This window comes from Zerene cesonia, chromosome 15 (genome assembly GCF_012273895.1).
Source record: "Zerene cesonia ecotype Mississippi chromosome 15, Zerene_cesonia_1.1, whole genome shotgun sequence".
Lineage (NCBI taxonomy): Eukaryota > Metazoa > Arthropoda > Insecta > Lepidoptera > Pieridae > Zerene > Zerene cesonia.
Genome location: NC_052116.1, coordinates 6,619,163 through 6,636,365, shown reverse-complemented (window position 1 = coordinate 6,636,365; position 17,203 = coordinate 6,619,163). Strand labels below are relative to the sequence as shown.

General features: G+C 31.8%; 1 protein-coding gene across 1 annotated transcript in view; it reads left to right on the top strand.

Moving 5' to 3' along the window:
- The first annotated feature begins 239 nt into the window (after positions 1–239).
- The window catches only part of LOC119832506 (voltage-dependent T-type calcium channel subunit alpha-1H-like), an 86,205-nt gene continuing 69,241 nt past the window's right edge, over positions 240–17,203 (top strand). The window contains exon 1 of the mRNA XM_038356168.1: positions 240–366. The gene's annotated coding sequence lies outside the window, so the exon portion shown is untranslated. The remainder of the gene's footprint in view (positions 367–17,203) is intronic.

Sequence of the window (17,203 nt, the reverse complement as noted above, 5' to 3'; positions counted from 1 at the left end):
TTTAACAATCCAATATTATCAATCATTGAATAAATATATCCACATCATTTTGATTTTCCGTAAGCCCATCGGGCTTCGCCGTCCAATAAAATATAATAAGGAGATTACCCCGCACTCGATGACAATACCGCGAGTTAATCGTACGGGGCTCGATTCGATTTGTCCATCAATAGCTTCTGGATACCTGCTACAGGTATGGGATCTGATGAGGGGCGGGCGGGCCAAGGGAACAGTGCAAACGCAACTCTTCTGGGGGAAGGACGTGCGCGCGCTCCGTCCCCGCGCTTAACGAACTAGTGAACAAATATATTTGTGTTACCGTACTGTGTTTGTTTTGTGTATCGAGCTTTTAAGGATTTGCGTGAGGTATGCATACAATTTTAACATTAATTCAAATTAATTATATTTTTTTTCGCACCGTTTGTTTGTTCTCTTGAATTGCTTCGCTATTTTCGATGTAAACCGTTAACCGCTGTTTATAATTAAGATTATGTAGGATGGTAATTTACTGTCGCTTGCTGTCGAAACTCCGTCGAATATCGGTTTTATTTTCAATAAATATAGAGCTAACAAAGCTCGTTGAGTTTACTTGTTGCTCTCAGGCCTATTAGCAAAAACGCAACATTTGGTTTTAATGCCTACCTGTTGAGGCTCTCTGCTTCAAACTGTTAATTAATAATGGGTGATTAAAGCTGACGAAATAATTTTAATTTGTTGTTTCTCAAGATTTAAGAACCAGGATATTTAACGCCTAACCAATTTGTAAAATTTCAATTCTTTCTTTATCGATAATTTAAGAAAACAAGCTTCATGTTGTTTTGACTTATTCAAATAAGATCAAGGTGCATTGTACATTCTGGCAATTTTACATTTGAATAATGACTAAGAAGCCCTATGTGCAGATTGATTGCAAGAATAAGATCATAGAAGGATGAGAAGGAGTGGCGTACGAAACCTAATAATAATTTAGACAATTTTATTTTTTTTACAATTTTTGTAATATAGTTAAAATTTAACACCATTATTTTGAAATAAAAAATACATTACATATTTGCGACATCTCTCAATTAAAATAACTGTTATAATAAATGTAATCCAGTTGCGGAACAATGACAATTTTATCACTATCCTTATAATATTAATAACGATGTCTACATAAGGACGTTATCATAAAAGCTCGTGTATCGACAATCGGGAGCAATACTAGCAATTTATATTTACGATAACTCCGCAAGTTTTATCTAAACCTCTCTTTATTTTATATTCTGTTAAATCTCTAAGAAATACAATGAAATTAAACATTTCAACAATATAATGTTGTTCTTTATAAATTCATTTAGTTTAGTATTAAACCTGTCATAAATTTTCAATAAATGCTGTACAAGAAAGCAGAAGAAACGTCTCTTTAAAACTGAGGGAGTCAATTATAATCTCACTTGCAATCGTAAGTCTTTAAAACGCGTTCTTAGAGATACAAAGCCAAACGTTCTCAACGTTGCAATTTATTTGCGATTCATATTTCTACAGACTTTTATGATCAATTGTATTGAGGTTGCGCCAAACTCCACGGATTTTGAACATCAAGCTCTCAATTAGGGAAGAAGCATTTGGCCATATAAGTCTGGAGCATAAAGTGAGCTTTCATATTTTTGCAGAGATAAAAATACTCTAGGTCAGATCCACACAATGTCATGGTTAATTTAATTCTGAAAATGTTTATGGAACTTGCTTAGTTTGACACATATTCTTCTTACTTCTCTTTATGTCATGTTTTTTGAAAGTATTATACGTGGTAATTGTTTCATAGGGGGTGGTAAAATGGTGTTGAGACTATTGAATTATGATAACCTTGTCCCAAATGCAGCACTTGGTCGTAGATGTTTGGAATGAAGCCGCGTTATGAATAACTATTAAACTGCGTTTTGTTGCTTTCATTTGAGAGTCAACAATTAAAATTTGAGTTTTGTGCAATTTGGCTTCGATCAATTTATTTTAAACTTTCCGCTCGCGTTTCACCCGTTTCCGTCAAAGGAAATTATATTTTTTTAATATGATAGTTGGCAAAGGAGCTGGTTGGTCGTCAGACTGTAAGCGACCAGCAACTCCCATAAAAATTTGCAGGGGCTGTGTAAATGGTTTACAAAATTTACGGTATATAAAAGGATTGATGTAGGTAATTAAGGAAAGGACTGGAAAGGGTAAAAGGATAGACAATTTCCTGGCTTTACGTGTGTAGTTTCAGTGTTAAAAACTCTCAACGTCTCAAACTATCTTTTTGCCAAATTTCATCCAAATCGGTTCAGTGGTTTAGGTGTGAGAATGAGAGCGACAGAGTTACTTTAGCATTTATAATATTAAGTAAGTAGGTATTATAAAGCCTTTTCAAATATCTAATGACTTCCCCCTTGGCTTTAGGGTCGCCATAAACCAGTATCCACTTCTTGAATTTTACCAGTACACTATTTATGCCCGTCTTTAATCCAAACCTTAAAAGCGGGCAACACATTTCGGACTAGAGACAGAGATATCTTTGAAAATATTTATGGGCGGTGGTTTTAAGCATACAGTCAGAATATGCTTTAAACTCTATTTTTCTTTATTGCCACAAGTACTTATTGTAATTATTGACTAATGAAATACAATATTAATTACAGTCGATATAATTATTTAAAGATAAAGGAGTGTACAGAGGAAAGAAATTATATGTACAGGCATATAATGTGCAGTTATTTTCAAATATTCTTCGAAACCACTATTTATCCCCCAACTTCAAACAACTTCAATTAAACGATCATAAAAATGTATGCTTGCTTTCCTTTACGTTGTTGCACCTTTGAACTCCCCGTCAATTTTATTGACCAATTGAGCAATAAAAACTACAAGGCTACACGATGCATGCATGATACTTTGTTGTACCCTTCAAACTTATACAAATGTGTGTTCGCTATTGTTTGGCACCAGAATTAGGTCAAGGGTAAAATGGGACTCGGAATAATATGTTTAATACATATCTTAACTTAATCTTGAAATTGTATGCATTGTAGGTTTTGTCCAACGAGACGTTTTCCTCACAAGTCGATTTGTATAAACTCATTTCATAATAATTGTAACGTGATACTCAGTGTATTGAATAGTTTTATTATTGAACGTTATTTTAATAAAACGAATTCCACCGTAAATGCCGTTATGAAAATTTTCAGGCGCGCTCTTAATAAAATTCACCAAATTAAATTTGTTTATTTATTGTGCCGCATAAAATATATACAGGAATATTTTAGTTATTTATGATGAAATATATTATGCAATAACTGCTGAAAATTTCATGTTCATAATAAATCCGGTGATGTTTTAGGATCATTATATACAATTCGGAGTTTCTTCAAATTCAATATTTCAATTGAAAGTAAGATAAGGAAACTTTTAAATGGTGTACAACCACATACATACATGCATTTGTTCATTTTTACATGAACAAAAACCCTCTCAATTATTTCTCTAAAATGGTAATAGCCTTCGCTTAGCGTTAATAAACGTTTACAATGCGCCGAAAAAAGTGATATTCAAAATGATATAAAATGCAATTAATTATTATGACACTAAAGAATACTTAAAGTCGCCTATTAATTTCATACATAAAAGGATCCTGCAAAATACTTTATTGTTGAGTGACCATTGTTCGCAAACAAAGAGGGGCCAAGATTCGTAAACAAACATTTATTCGCGCCCTGATTTTAAATAATTTACTAGCAAGCTTTGTACAAGCTGAAAGAGATCTTCCTTTCACTTATGAATCCTTAATGATGAGGTATAAAAAATATTCTGTCCTTTCGCGAAGAAATAACTAATTATTCGGCACTAATTTATAAGTCAAATGACAGATACAATTTAAATTCTGTTATCTGTTCTCTTGGTCTATTATGTCTGTTGGTTGCTAAATATTGATTTTTGAAATAAAGCATTGCAATACTTCTTAAGCATTTTTAGGATTACTGAAAATTATATTACTGGTTATTTCATAAAATTTCAGTGCAAAACATAAAAAAGCTGTCTAATTAAAACGTTAAAAATATGGAATGGGCAGTTGGATAAATATTTCAGCAGTTCACAGAGAGCGGTAAGACCCGAACCCAAACCGATTGTTAAAAGTATGAAATCAATTCATTTTCATCGAATAATGGATATATTATGTGAATTCATTTTACTTTTAATGGTTAGATTTACGTTCGGTTATATTAAAACTGAGATAACAAACGAGCCTAGCAATTGAAGCTACCGTGTTGCGGTAGAAGCTGGCGAATACCATAACCGAATTGTACCTATATTTCCTTTTGAGTTGAAATTTATCTAGCATATCATGGTAAAAGTTTGTAATAAACAATGATCACAGGACTAGTCTGACCTTTACCATTTAGAGATGGTAAACCTTGTATTTATCTCGAAAATCTTAATATTCATCTTTACAATAACATATAGGCTTACAGTAACATAATATTGACCATGTTGTAAACATACTATATTATATAGTTTGGTCTCATTTTCTATGTGATGCCATAAGACAAAAAAGTCTCATTACTAAGAATATTTTTCCACATTTGGCTTAAGAAACAAATTTTGCAGTTATTCTATTATTCCATACAATAATTATAAGCTAAAACTAACCTAACCATCGATACTAATTTAACGATTAATTTTCCGTTTCGGTTCTGTATCAACTTATTCAGGCAAAGCATTGTAACTTCAACAAAGGAAGTACGGAGACTAATCCGAGTTGGCTCAGTATCAAAACTATTTGAAGATTAAATAGATTAGATATAGCAATAGGTCAAAACTCCCTGTTATCTATTTGTCTATGGAATTAATATAACTGTCATCGTAGAAATAAAGAAGTGGTTATTCAGGAGTTAAAAGTCCTCTCAAAGCTATTTTAAATGCTAACTCCGCAAAATGAAATCAAATTAAAATCAGGTGATTAGATATTTACAGAGAGTATATAGATAGATATAAATATTATTTTTTTTTAATTTAAATTTACGGTAACCGTAATCTCACCATACATTCGACAAGTTCAAGATTTCATTGTCATCAGCTCTGAATTATATTCCCAGCGCGTGAACAAGGGCTTTCTATGCGGGTTCAGGCCATAATCCAACATGCTGGCCAAGTGTGGGATAGCAGATGCTACATGTTGACGAACTTTTGATTCTTGTACATGTCGGTTTCCCCACGATGTTTTCCTACATTTATCACTCAATTTATGCTCTATATTAATGGCATGTCTGTCTTTATCTTTATCTTATACCTGTCTAATTAAATAATTACATTTTAATAAACTGTTGTGTTTCCTTTCTTTGGTGTATTTATTTTAAACCAATGACAGATTTTAAATATGAAAGAGTTATTTATTAAGGAGTTATTAGATATTATGAAAAGTACCTAACTTTTGATTAATATTTTTATTGGCTCTTTAATTCATTTTAATTGTCAATCTTTTGAATTTGTTTTTGGCATATTACAAAGAGAAAGGTATAGAAAGCGCTTCGCAAAGAAATTGCGTCTCAGTTTTCGCTTTTATTATGTTAATGAATCAAAAATCTGTTGAACATGATTTTGTGCTAAAAATAATCATTCCTCGATTACGTAATAGCACAGATAATATATTATATACTAGTAGTAATATAAGAAATTTCGAGTTGCAGTGGCTTATAAGTGTATAAAGGAGACTGTTATTAATACGTGACGCCATAATATATCACGTTGAAATAGAAAATAGGCAAATAACATGACGTACAAGCACACAATTTTCTAAAGAATCTAACATTTATATCTTAAGCAGCACTTGGTCGTAGATGTTTGGAAAGAAGACGCGTTAAGAATAACTGTTAAACTGCGTGTTGTAGTTCTCATTTGAGATTAGGCAAATAAACTTGAGGTGTATATAATTTGATCAATTTATTTTAAAATTTCCGCCCTTGCTTCGCCCGCACAGTGACATAAATATAGGTAGATATTCGTTAAATAAAATTATATTTGTTATTAAAAGTTACAATGTTTGATCCTACTCTACTCTCAATGTACCTATTTAAACCATACTTTTTTCCTCCTGTCTTTCTTGAATTGTAATTGTTTCTTTTTTTCATTTTCATTTTCATTAGGTTTAATGTAAAAGTGATATAAAAACTTTTTAGTTTTTGATCCGAATAATCAAATATATATTGAAATCGTACGTAAACGCCTTAACTTAAACTACTGCACCTTAAAACTTATAAGTAATACTTTAAATAACTTATAAACAATACCTAACTCTGACAACTATACAGGGTAAAATTTTATATCAATAAAAATTCAATATATTCATAATAACTAACAAAATAAAGCAATGGCTTCAAAAAATTATATATACATATATTGGTGTATAATATAACTGAGTTAATCTTTTAGTTGTTTAATAATGAATAAGATATAGGCTGTAGAACTGACGCATCTAAGCTTGCTTCGATTAAGAGCGTTGGGAGACGCCCTCGCCTTACTTACTTATTGATAAGAATATGCTACGTCAAATCTTTAAAGCTAGAGTATAAGGCGCTTAAATTTATAAAATATCCTCAAAGGGGTTTGGTCTCTGATCATGTCAAAGGGAGAATGGACGAATCGAGCCTTATATAACTTATATCAGATTTTAAAACTAGCTGAATGAAAATGTCTTGAATGCATAATACAGGGTCTCATTAATATAAATCAACTTTTATCTAATGTAGAAATCAAAAAACATAATATAGAGAACCATCATTTGTCGTCTTTAGCGACAATAATATGTGAGCATTTCTCTACGACATACGAGTTAAATAATATATATTAATCAATATTTTCTACACACGTAGGTATTGTTGATTTTCTATTTCACTTGCATGCAGTACTGTTTATTATTTGATAATACTTTTATCTTTGTTTCCTTATACTTATGAAAGTGAAAAAGGCAATGCTAGTATGGATTTTTATGGGTACTTAGCATGCTCAATTTCATGCCCAATCCAATTATTATATTTCAAATTATCGCGCGTTATAATAAGAGTAATAAACTGAACTAAGAGTTATCTTAATTAAACAATAGCGTGATTTATAATCACTATTTATCCAATCTTTATGATTTCCTTATTTATAGAGAACTAGCTGCGCCCCGCGGTTTCACCCGCGTATCCGTATCCCGTTAAAATATCGGGATAAAAAGCCTATATGTTATTCCAGTTGTCCAGCTATCTACGAACCAAATTTCAATGCAATCGGTTCAGTAGTTTTTGCGTGAAAGAGCAACAAACACACACACATCCTTACAAACTTTCGCATTTATAATATTAGTAGGAAGGGTGGATAGCATGCATGGGTCATGTAGTTTCGCCTCCGTACGAAAAAGATTAATGCGCTTGACTAGCGTGGTGGATCATTCACCACGTATCATAGGAGGTCCCCGCAGTGAAAACAGGACTGATGATTATATATATTATATATAATCATCAGTCCTGTTTTCATTTTATTAATAATCATTAATAATAATAATATATATATGGGTGTGAGGTTTTATTTATGAAATTATTTGTATTCACTCCGTTTATATTCCGCAAACTTTATTTTCATAAATGGCATCACAAAATTAGTATTATTTTATGACTCACCAGCTGTTCGCCGCGTCTTCGCCCGTGGCACATATTTAAACTATATAGCCTATATCACTCGGTGAAGTTTTCCAATGGCGAAAGAATATTTGCGATCGGTCCAGCAGTTCTTGCGTGAAAACGTTACAAACATACACAAGTTCCATCTTTATAATGAAACATTATAATATCTACACTAGATATCGAAGAAAATGTCGAAACATAAAAAGGGTTATTTTTCTAAAATTTAGAACGTGTAATAGAAAATAGTTTCACGTAGCCTTTATAGAAATGGCCACATTAATACATAGAAGTCGTATGAAACATCCAATAATTGTGAATTACGTCGCAACCGCTGAAACTTCTTATCGGAGACTATTACAGAAATGTTTGCGAAGAAAAGTAGTCATTAGTGTGGAAACAGTGGACTTTAACAACATGTTATTTAAACCAGTTCCTATTTCATTTATTTTACAATCACAATAGGTATTTGATGTTTTTAAATTAAATTGATTACGATAACTTCTGCCTGCGGTTTCTTTATCACAATTAGTCAAAAATGTGTGACTATTTCATTTTGTTAAAAACAAATTGATAAGAAAATATTTCACCACCTAAAATACGATTTTTGCAGTTTAAAACCAGGAACTTTCTACAAGGAAACATTGGCACGTGTGGCAGAACACCAGGAAAATCAAACCTTCATAAAACGAAGTGTTACACATACCATTACTCGCAAATATCATAAAACTACATAAATCTGGACAACACAATAAACTAACGGGCCCATATTGTCAGCAAGGCACAACATAAACTCCCAAAAATATCCACCCCTATCGTTCACTTCCGAGAGATCGAAGCAAAACCATAATAAAATACAAACCCTCCGAGATGGGTTCGCCGATTTCTGCGTCATTTGTCGTCGACACGGTATTCAGGAACCATCATCCTGATCTATAGAGCCATCTCACACCGAGGGTTTGGTATAAGTGAATATATTTTTCCAATTTCGCCTCTCGGCGCAGTCACGCTTAGAAAAATGGCCTAGAGCACTCGTTTACGCTTCCTTTTGTAGATCATTATTGATTTGGTGGCTTTGTGAATTTATTTTGGGTGAATAAGGGTTATGTGCCATGCCATTTAATGATGTATGATGCCACTGCATTCCTCAGACTAAATCATGTCTGGTAGGTTGGTATGCAAAATGCACACCATTGCACCATAACCATAAACTCGAAAAAATTTCAAGTACTCTGAACCTAGCGCCATCAATTAACTGAAAATATGTAAATAAATTGTGAACAAACAATTTAATAAAAACTCAAATAACCCGCAAAACAATGGCTAACATCTAATGACCTACTTCCCTATTTTTGGGGAAAACGTGGCATTGTTGCATTTTTTCTCTTGTTATTCATTATTTTATCAGTTCTCCAATTGTACAGTATTCTAAGAAGAATGTCTGGAAAAAATACACGTTACTCTTTCTTTTTAAACGATACTTTTATACGCATTATATACGTAGGGACTACCCCAAGCTATTGGCTATGGAATTAACAAATATTACAATAATTATAAGAAATAATCTTTTATTTTGCAAAATTTTGAAAGTTTTTATTGGTTTCATATATAAAATGAAGTTTATAAAACCGTTATTTGAGTTGAATATCTTTTTACGTAAAATTGTGTTAAATTTTTTTAATAGTTTAATATTATTTGTCAGATCTTTAATGTGTCTACCAAGATGGATGATAAAGAAACTGGCTGCTAAGGAAACATGGAATTATAGTTCTCAAATCAACAAATGTAAAATTCAGTTAGTATACTATATGGGGTCTGGCAGGGGCTTGGACCATACTAAGCGTGGAGTTGTGTACGAAATGCTTTTTAAGATAATCAATATTCAAATATTTGATAACTAAGCTTTATACTGTAACGGATTTGAAATACAATTTTACTACCTGATATCTGTCAAAGCCACCGTAACCCAATTTCATGGCCCGGGATTGTTCTTACCTTTATAGTAGACATATACAGATAAATTTTCAACTTCTATGATTTGACGAAGGTTACTTCGCGGACTATTAGACCATAACTATTACAGACCACAATATGTTATAATGGACACCCACACCTACACATGTAATATTACCGTAATAATGTCTCTAATAAGTTCCTACAGATCTTATACTGAAAAAATAAACGTTTAAATAACGTTGTGTTCGATTTGTGTCATGGTCCGATCCTTAATTAATACTGCTGGTCCGCAAATCGAGGGTTGACTTCATCCATCAACAGCTCGACGATGGTTTAACGTCATAAAAATGAACGAATGGAATTCTTTAGAGACAATTTATGATATTGACAATTTTAGGTATAGATTAAAATCAAAACTGATATCAGTTTGTTAATCTGAACATAGGTTACTTAAGATTGTTATGCGTTAAGAAAACATTGTTCCTTTACAAAAACAGTTTAAACAGTGAATGATAAACATGAAACATCTAGTGTTCTATTCTTCCATTCCCGCATATATATTAAACTAATTTAACGCCACCAATGAATGAAATATAATATGTATAAAGTGCGCAGGGTATCCTATTTAAATATAAAGCTAATTTTGCTAAATACAAATCCTTTCCCCTTTTTCGTTAGGATAAATGGACACATAAATCAAGTGTAGTGGTACGCCTTTGGATTGTGTCCAGAACATACATTTCCTTATTAATAGATAACAATAAACGGGTTGCATCAATGTATATTATGTGGAAATAAACAGAGTAAATTGAATATATAGCTAGCAAAATTATAACGAGCTAACAAGGTAACGTATGATGAAATTCTTTCACAACTTTTGCCAATATTTTCTAACTGGCAGTTCCACACTTCACCGCGATGTCACAAAAAGAAAAAATAACACGAAGTTAACAAAGGTCCCTGTTCAATTTCAACGTATACCTCATAGAAACCAATTCGGTTGGGCTGAGACTATTCATCGAGTCTATAAAATATTCTATTTCTAAAATCGAATTAACTAAAGGCTTTAACGCAATAGTTTTGTAAGATATTCAGACAAATGCTCGAACGTTTTATCAACTTTTTCGTCCAAAATTATACATATCGATATAGTTTTTGTTGCGGTCAATGTTGGTGCGGTCTATCCACAGCATAACCCAGAGCCCTCAACAATAATTATGATTATTTTTGGACTCACCGTACATAAAATGATATTAAAAATCGACGTAAAATTTCGTCTATCATTAGTTCTTGAAGGCTTTCTTATCAATGCGGATATAGTCTTATAGATTGTATGTGAATCTTCACGAATCCCGGTCGATGATTTAATTGAATTGAAGCTTTGAGTCATAGATTAGTATGATGACGAAATGGCAAAATCGTCTCAGAATTAATTACCAGTATTTTGGACACTTTAAAAAAGTACTATTTTTTATCGTCCTTATATGCGTAGCTGTAGGAAATGATGTCGTACATATTTAGATGTTTTTTGCGTTAATTCTAGAGATCCAGGCTTACTTTATGTATATAATGAGGTAGGTTATAGGTTACCTTATTACCTACACGAATTTCAAGTAATACTAATTTGTACGTGTATTGTACGCAAGGGCAGGTCTTATTACTCTGAACGTGCTCTGTAATTTAATTTTTCACAAAGGTTATACAAATAAAAATATTTAACTGTACCACTGTTTCCTAGATTAATTTTTTGCCAAGATTAAGAATAATAATTGTGCACTTCCCACTCCTCCGGCACAGCTTTCTTTTGATTCAATCTGGGCGGTATTTTCTTATGAAAAATTGTTGTTAATAAAAGTGTCTAGTGCCAACGAATAGTAAATATTACAGCCAAAGCATTTCGCAAAGAGCATTGAAAAATACAAATTATAATAATTGAATATATATTTTAGTTATAATACGTACAGCATTAATTAATGACCGTAAATTATAGGTGCGCTAATGAACAAGTTAGTTAGCACTGGAATAATTGCGATGTAAATATAAATATCTTCTGAAGCAATAATTGCAAACTAACAGACTTGTCATGCTCTCAATATTTCGGTATTTTTCGTTATAATAACTTTTGAACAAATATATATATATTTTTTAATTTAACTGTAATTATAAGTTTGGTACTAATTTAGATTTCTTTTTGTTATCTGTTATTTCTTAAAAAAAAATGACAAAATCCCACTTTTAGGAAAAGTTTTCTAATTATAAAAAAAACATTTATCGCACTATTCTACGCTCCTATAACTAACAATGATTAAATTATTTCACCATTGTCGCCTTTTAGTCACTAACCAAACTTTATTCACGATGAAAACAAAGTGTTTGATCAAAAATATAAAACAGATAACGAATTCAAATTGCAGTGTCGTTGCATTTGCAATTCCCTTTGTGAAGGCTTCCAGTCTGTTGCAAGAGGTACGTACCTAACTTGTTGCATTGGATCCAATAATGTCACATGTATTTGCGTTTGTCTGGCTATAAAGTGAAAAGAAGTAGCTACAAATAAAATAGTTTCTGAAGTTCTCATTGCACATTTACATTCACACCTTAGGAAAATTGTGGGAGCTATGCAAAAGTGCTTTTAAAGACGCCTAATTGAATAAAGAAATGTTTCAGTTTGAGTATGAGTTTGAATTACCTTTAATACTGCTTGTTTTAATTATTAACAATTATTTTATTTAAGACTATAGAAATCCAACTTCCTACTAATATTTGAAATGCGCAAGTTTGTAAGGATGTGTGTATGTTTGTTACTCTTTCACGCAAAAACTACTGAACCGATTGCAATGAAATTGGGTACGTAGACAGTTGGACAGCTGGAATAACATACAGTTAACTTTTTATCCCGATATTCTCACGGGATACGGACTTACGTGTTTGAAACCGCGTGGCGCAGCTAGTTAAGTATAAACTAGGCAGTTTATATAAATTAATAAATAAGTATAGTTATCTCTATTATTAATTATCCATAGCGTAGTGCACTTTGCCGTTCTAAAATATGATTGTAAGTGTAAATCGATTAACCAAAAGCATCATCAGATTTATTTAAAACATTTCTTTTAGTTCGCCGATAATTGATTTAAAAGTATTTTATTGCAATGTGTTAACGGTCAATCGTTGTGTGAAATTGCATGGTTATTTATAATGCTTTTATCTCGCTATGATTTTATTACGGGAATTTATCGTGTCGTATCGTTTATCCGTCATCGTTGGAAACCGTATCGCGTCTGGAGTAATGATTCGGAAATCTCCCCGATAACTGTATTTACACTTTCTTCAGAAACTTACAAAAACTTTTGATTTATGACCGTTTATTTTTACATTATTTGGTATAAATAATGGTACAGCTTTATAAAAGTAGACAATTGTATGTACTTGAAAATTAGTACCTATGAACACTTTAAATTTCATTCTAATAACTTATTTAACTCGAGCCTCTATTCAACGTTGAAATTCGTAAATTCTAACACAGTTTCCTACAACAACACGAGTTTTACTAAACTAATCACATCTTACCATAATGTACATAATATTACCATCTAGAAGCATAAGATTTAATTCACCCTAATGGGTTTAGGTCGCATTATAATTTCGCTTTTGCTTGAGTAATTGACTAGCCCGCACGGGTCCCGTCTTACGAGGCAACATGGTAAAACGCTTTTCAATGGTTAACTAAAATGTACTATTTCTGTCAAAATATTTAACAAAATTTGAGCATCGAGCATAAAATTATTAGAGGAATTCTTGGATATAAAAAGACGTGACAAGAAAATTAAATTAATTAAACAACGGTTACTTACTTCAGTACGTTCTTTTATATTTTACAAAGAATGTCTAGGGTTGTACATATTTAAAATAATATTACAAGGCCATATTTACCAGGAGAGAGACATGACTTATAAATGTTGTCTATCTGTTTATTAATAATCCGTTTTCATGTCGGGAAATACCATTTCGCTTACAGAAATCCACGGTCTTGTTCCTATTCTGTATTTTAATATGGTTTCTCCCAAAATAAAAATAATTCAATACCTACATACTATTATACGGATTAATCGTATGTTAACTTCTTCAATTGATATGTATTATTCGATCTACACATAAAAGTCCGAAAATAATTTCTTCTAATTATATTTAAATTATTAACCAATATAATACCGCAATAGCTAAATAATAACGAAATTACATAAGTCCCTTCCTCAGTGGTTTGAAATTCGATTCTTATGGTAGCATAGTATTATCTGATGGTTATATATCTACTAGCGATTGATCATATTTTATTAGTCGTACAATAACGATAATACGACATTATTGAATTTAAGGCCACAGCTATCCTTGTCCACTGCCCCTACCTTCCAATTAAAAGGACCAACAAACTAATCGAATTGGACACGTACAGTTCTGTTCATATTGATTCTATCTGCGAATTGAAATGATTACGTGCTACACTGAACTCATTTAATCCAACATACGCGAACGAAGCTCTCGGTTCGAAAATGCAATGATAAATCTCCGCTATGAACACAAATACATATAATATATAAATACGTACGAATAAACTAAATACGAGTGGTGCTAATGCTTGATAACTAAAAGCTTGTGCACGTCACTACATAAGTCGTGTGGGGCCTTGATTTGGTATCATTGAGTTCGGATCGAACGTGTATAAATGATACTGTTTGTAATAATAATGGAAGGTATTGTACCTTCCATGAAATTTACGTTCAATATAGAATGTGTGTTAATTTTCCTTTGCGCTGTAATTAAATTGCTGGTAATACTTGAAAAGTATCATTTAATATAAAAATTTTTTACGCATTCTCTTAGTTCTGTGCAAGTTTTATGTAAAATATTTCAATTGATTTATTCTATGTACTATGCCGAAATTCCGAACACTTTACAAAAGCGAGGTCACGGGCAGAAAAAGTTTGTGTTATAATTTTTTTGTTATATATTCCCATTGATTATTTTAAATAATATTATATTGCTATCTATTATATTGCTTTAATTGAAGACAGTTTATTAATTCTGATATTAAATTCGTATATAATGCAATTAGATAAAGAATCAAAACTATATTAACAACAATTATCATTGTCCATTATTTCATATGTTACCTTTATTACTTCGTAAATTACTCACAAAATTATTAAATATTCCAACTAAAAGTTTAGGTTTTAGTTATATAAGGTGTATGCCCATTATTTATTAAACTTAGCCATTATACAAAAAAGGTTATAAATAATATATTGTGCCAGTAAATGCCAATATCGCCCACTTTGTAATTTAAGTGTCTTGATGGTATTTTATGTTAGCAATAATGGATCGCTTACTAGATTTCCCTGATGGTTATGGTTTAGTTATTAGAATCTAGGTTACATACTGTTTTCAGTTTAAATACTTTTAGTTTGCTAGCTAATTATCTTTGTTTTACTTACACCTTGAAAAATCATATTCCGTCTTAAAATATTTTGAATGACTTCTAGTAAATTATGAAGCCATAATTTCATAGATTCCTATGTTTCGGTTGGTTGTTTTTTCTTTCTTTAGTGTGTACACTAGATATGGCAACGGGTCCTTAACAAACGGCTGCTTCGGCGGGTCGAACGTTTATCGCTGACTCTAGCTTATAATAAAGAGATTTAATTTAGAATAATTATAAGCAATAATCTTTGGAATCTTCATCAGGCATCGTGCTATTGTCGTAAACTATCTATATAAATAAAAATTAATTGCTGCTCGTCAGTCTCGCTAAAACACGACATTGGCACAGCTGATTTTGATAATACTGGTTCTGATACATTCACAATAGTCTAGGATAGATTTAGAAGTTAATAAGAATAAATAAAATGTGTTAAAAAATGTTCCATGGCGTTGAGAAGCTGCCCCGATCAGCTAGTTCGTTGAGTATCTCATACGTAAATTCGTGTTTTGTATGAGGCCTTCGACTGTGTGAAACATGATTTACAGATAAACAAATCAAGATGGTAATGTACTGTTTCTATCATTCATAAAATAAACGAAGTAAGGGCGTACTACAAATACACAATATGTCTAATCGAAAGCATTGCTTGATTAATCGGCTGATTGATAAATTGTAATAATAAACATGTGTTCGAGTTGGTATTAAAATAGTTCGAAAGAAGCAAAAATTGATTGTTGGCTGTACTCGATATGCACACGATTATTTATACATACAAAATACTAACTGTAATTTCAAATTATTACTTTTGCAAAGAATAGATGGATTTCATTTAAAGCGCACTTCTGTCGAGTTATGTTTATTACAAATGTGTTTAATGAATTGGCATCGTATTGAATAGAAACGAAACCTAAATGACTTTCCTACTGAAATTATAAATGAGTTTGTAAGGATGAATTTGTGATATTCAGGCAAGCGCTAATGAGCCGCTTTTTAAATTGGAATAGCATTTTTAAAGCATAAACGAAAAGAGTTAATGTTGAACAGCTGTACAAAATAAGTACTGTATGGAAGTTTGAACTACGTACATTACCATCGATTCACATGCAAACACACACTAATAGAGTCATTAGTGTTAATCAGCGGTGGTGACCACTGAGTATCAGGTCGCAACCTTCCCCTTTGCTTTCTGCCATCAATAAAAATGAAAAATAAGGTCGCATTCAACAATCACTGCATAGTATTCAGCAAAATTGCTTTCCGCCGTCTGCCTGTATGGTAAGATCTTTAAAATTATGCAACAGATTTGACGGTTTTTTTAATAGATAGAGAGTTTCAGTACGAAGCCTGGGTGGTTCGCTAGAACAGAATAAAAAAAACGTTCTATGCGATGATTATTACATATAAGTAGTATTAAACTACTGCTATTTAATACTACTGTCACGCTCCCGCTTCACCTCTGCACAAATATTCTCATAGTCAGCGTTCACGTAGGTAGGTAGGTAGCGCGTTCAAACAAGCAAACAAATTCTTTCCAAGTTTCTATCTATAATGTTGATTTCCATGATTGTTTAAATCCAAATTCTTTAAATATGCTCTATTATAATGAAACGTTATCCGCATTCGGATACACGCATTATATCAATATTTAAATCGATTCTTCACAGTAAAGTCACAGGGCATATATATCTTATCTTATACCTTTAAACGAGCAATTCTTGTATATATATATATATATATATATATATATATATATATATATATATATATATATATATATATATGATTGGAATCTCGGAATCGGCTCCAACGATTTTCATGAAATTTAGTATACAGGGGGTTTCGGGGGCGATAAATCGATCTAGCTAGGAATTTTTTTTAGAAAATGTCATATTCGTGTTTTATTCGTGTTTTTTTTCCTGACATCTATTGGTGAATAATAATACTATTTTGCAACAACAACTGAAATAACACATAGGCACTTTTTATACCGATATTCCTACGGGATACGGTTACGCAGCACGCTTACGCGGTTTCAACCGCGGGTCACAGCTAGTGTATAATAAAGGTGCTTATTAAATACGTGTGAAATCATAAATCATTGAAA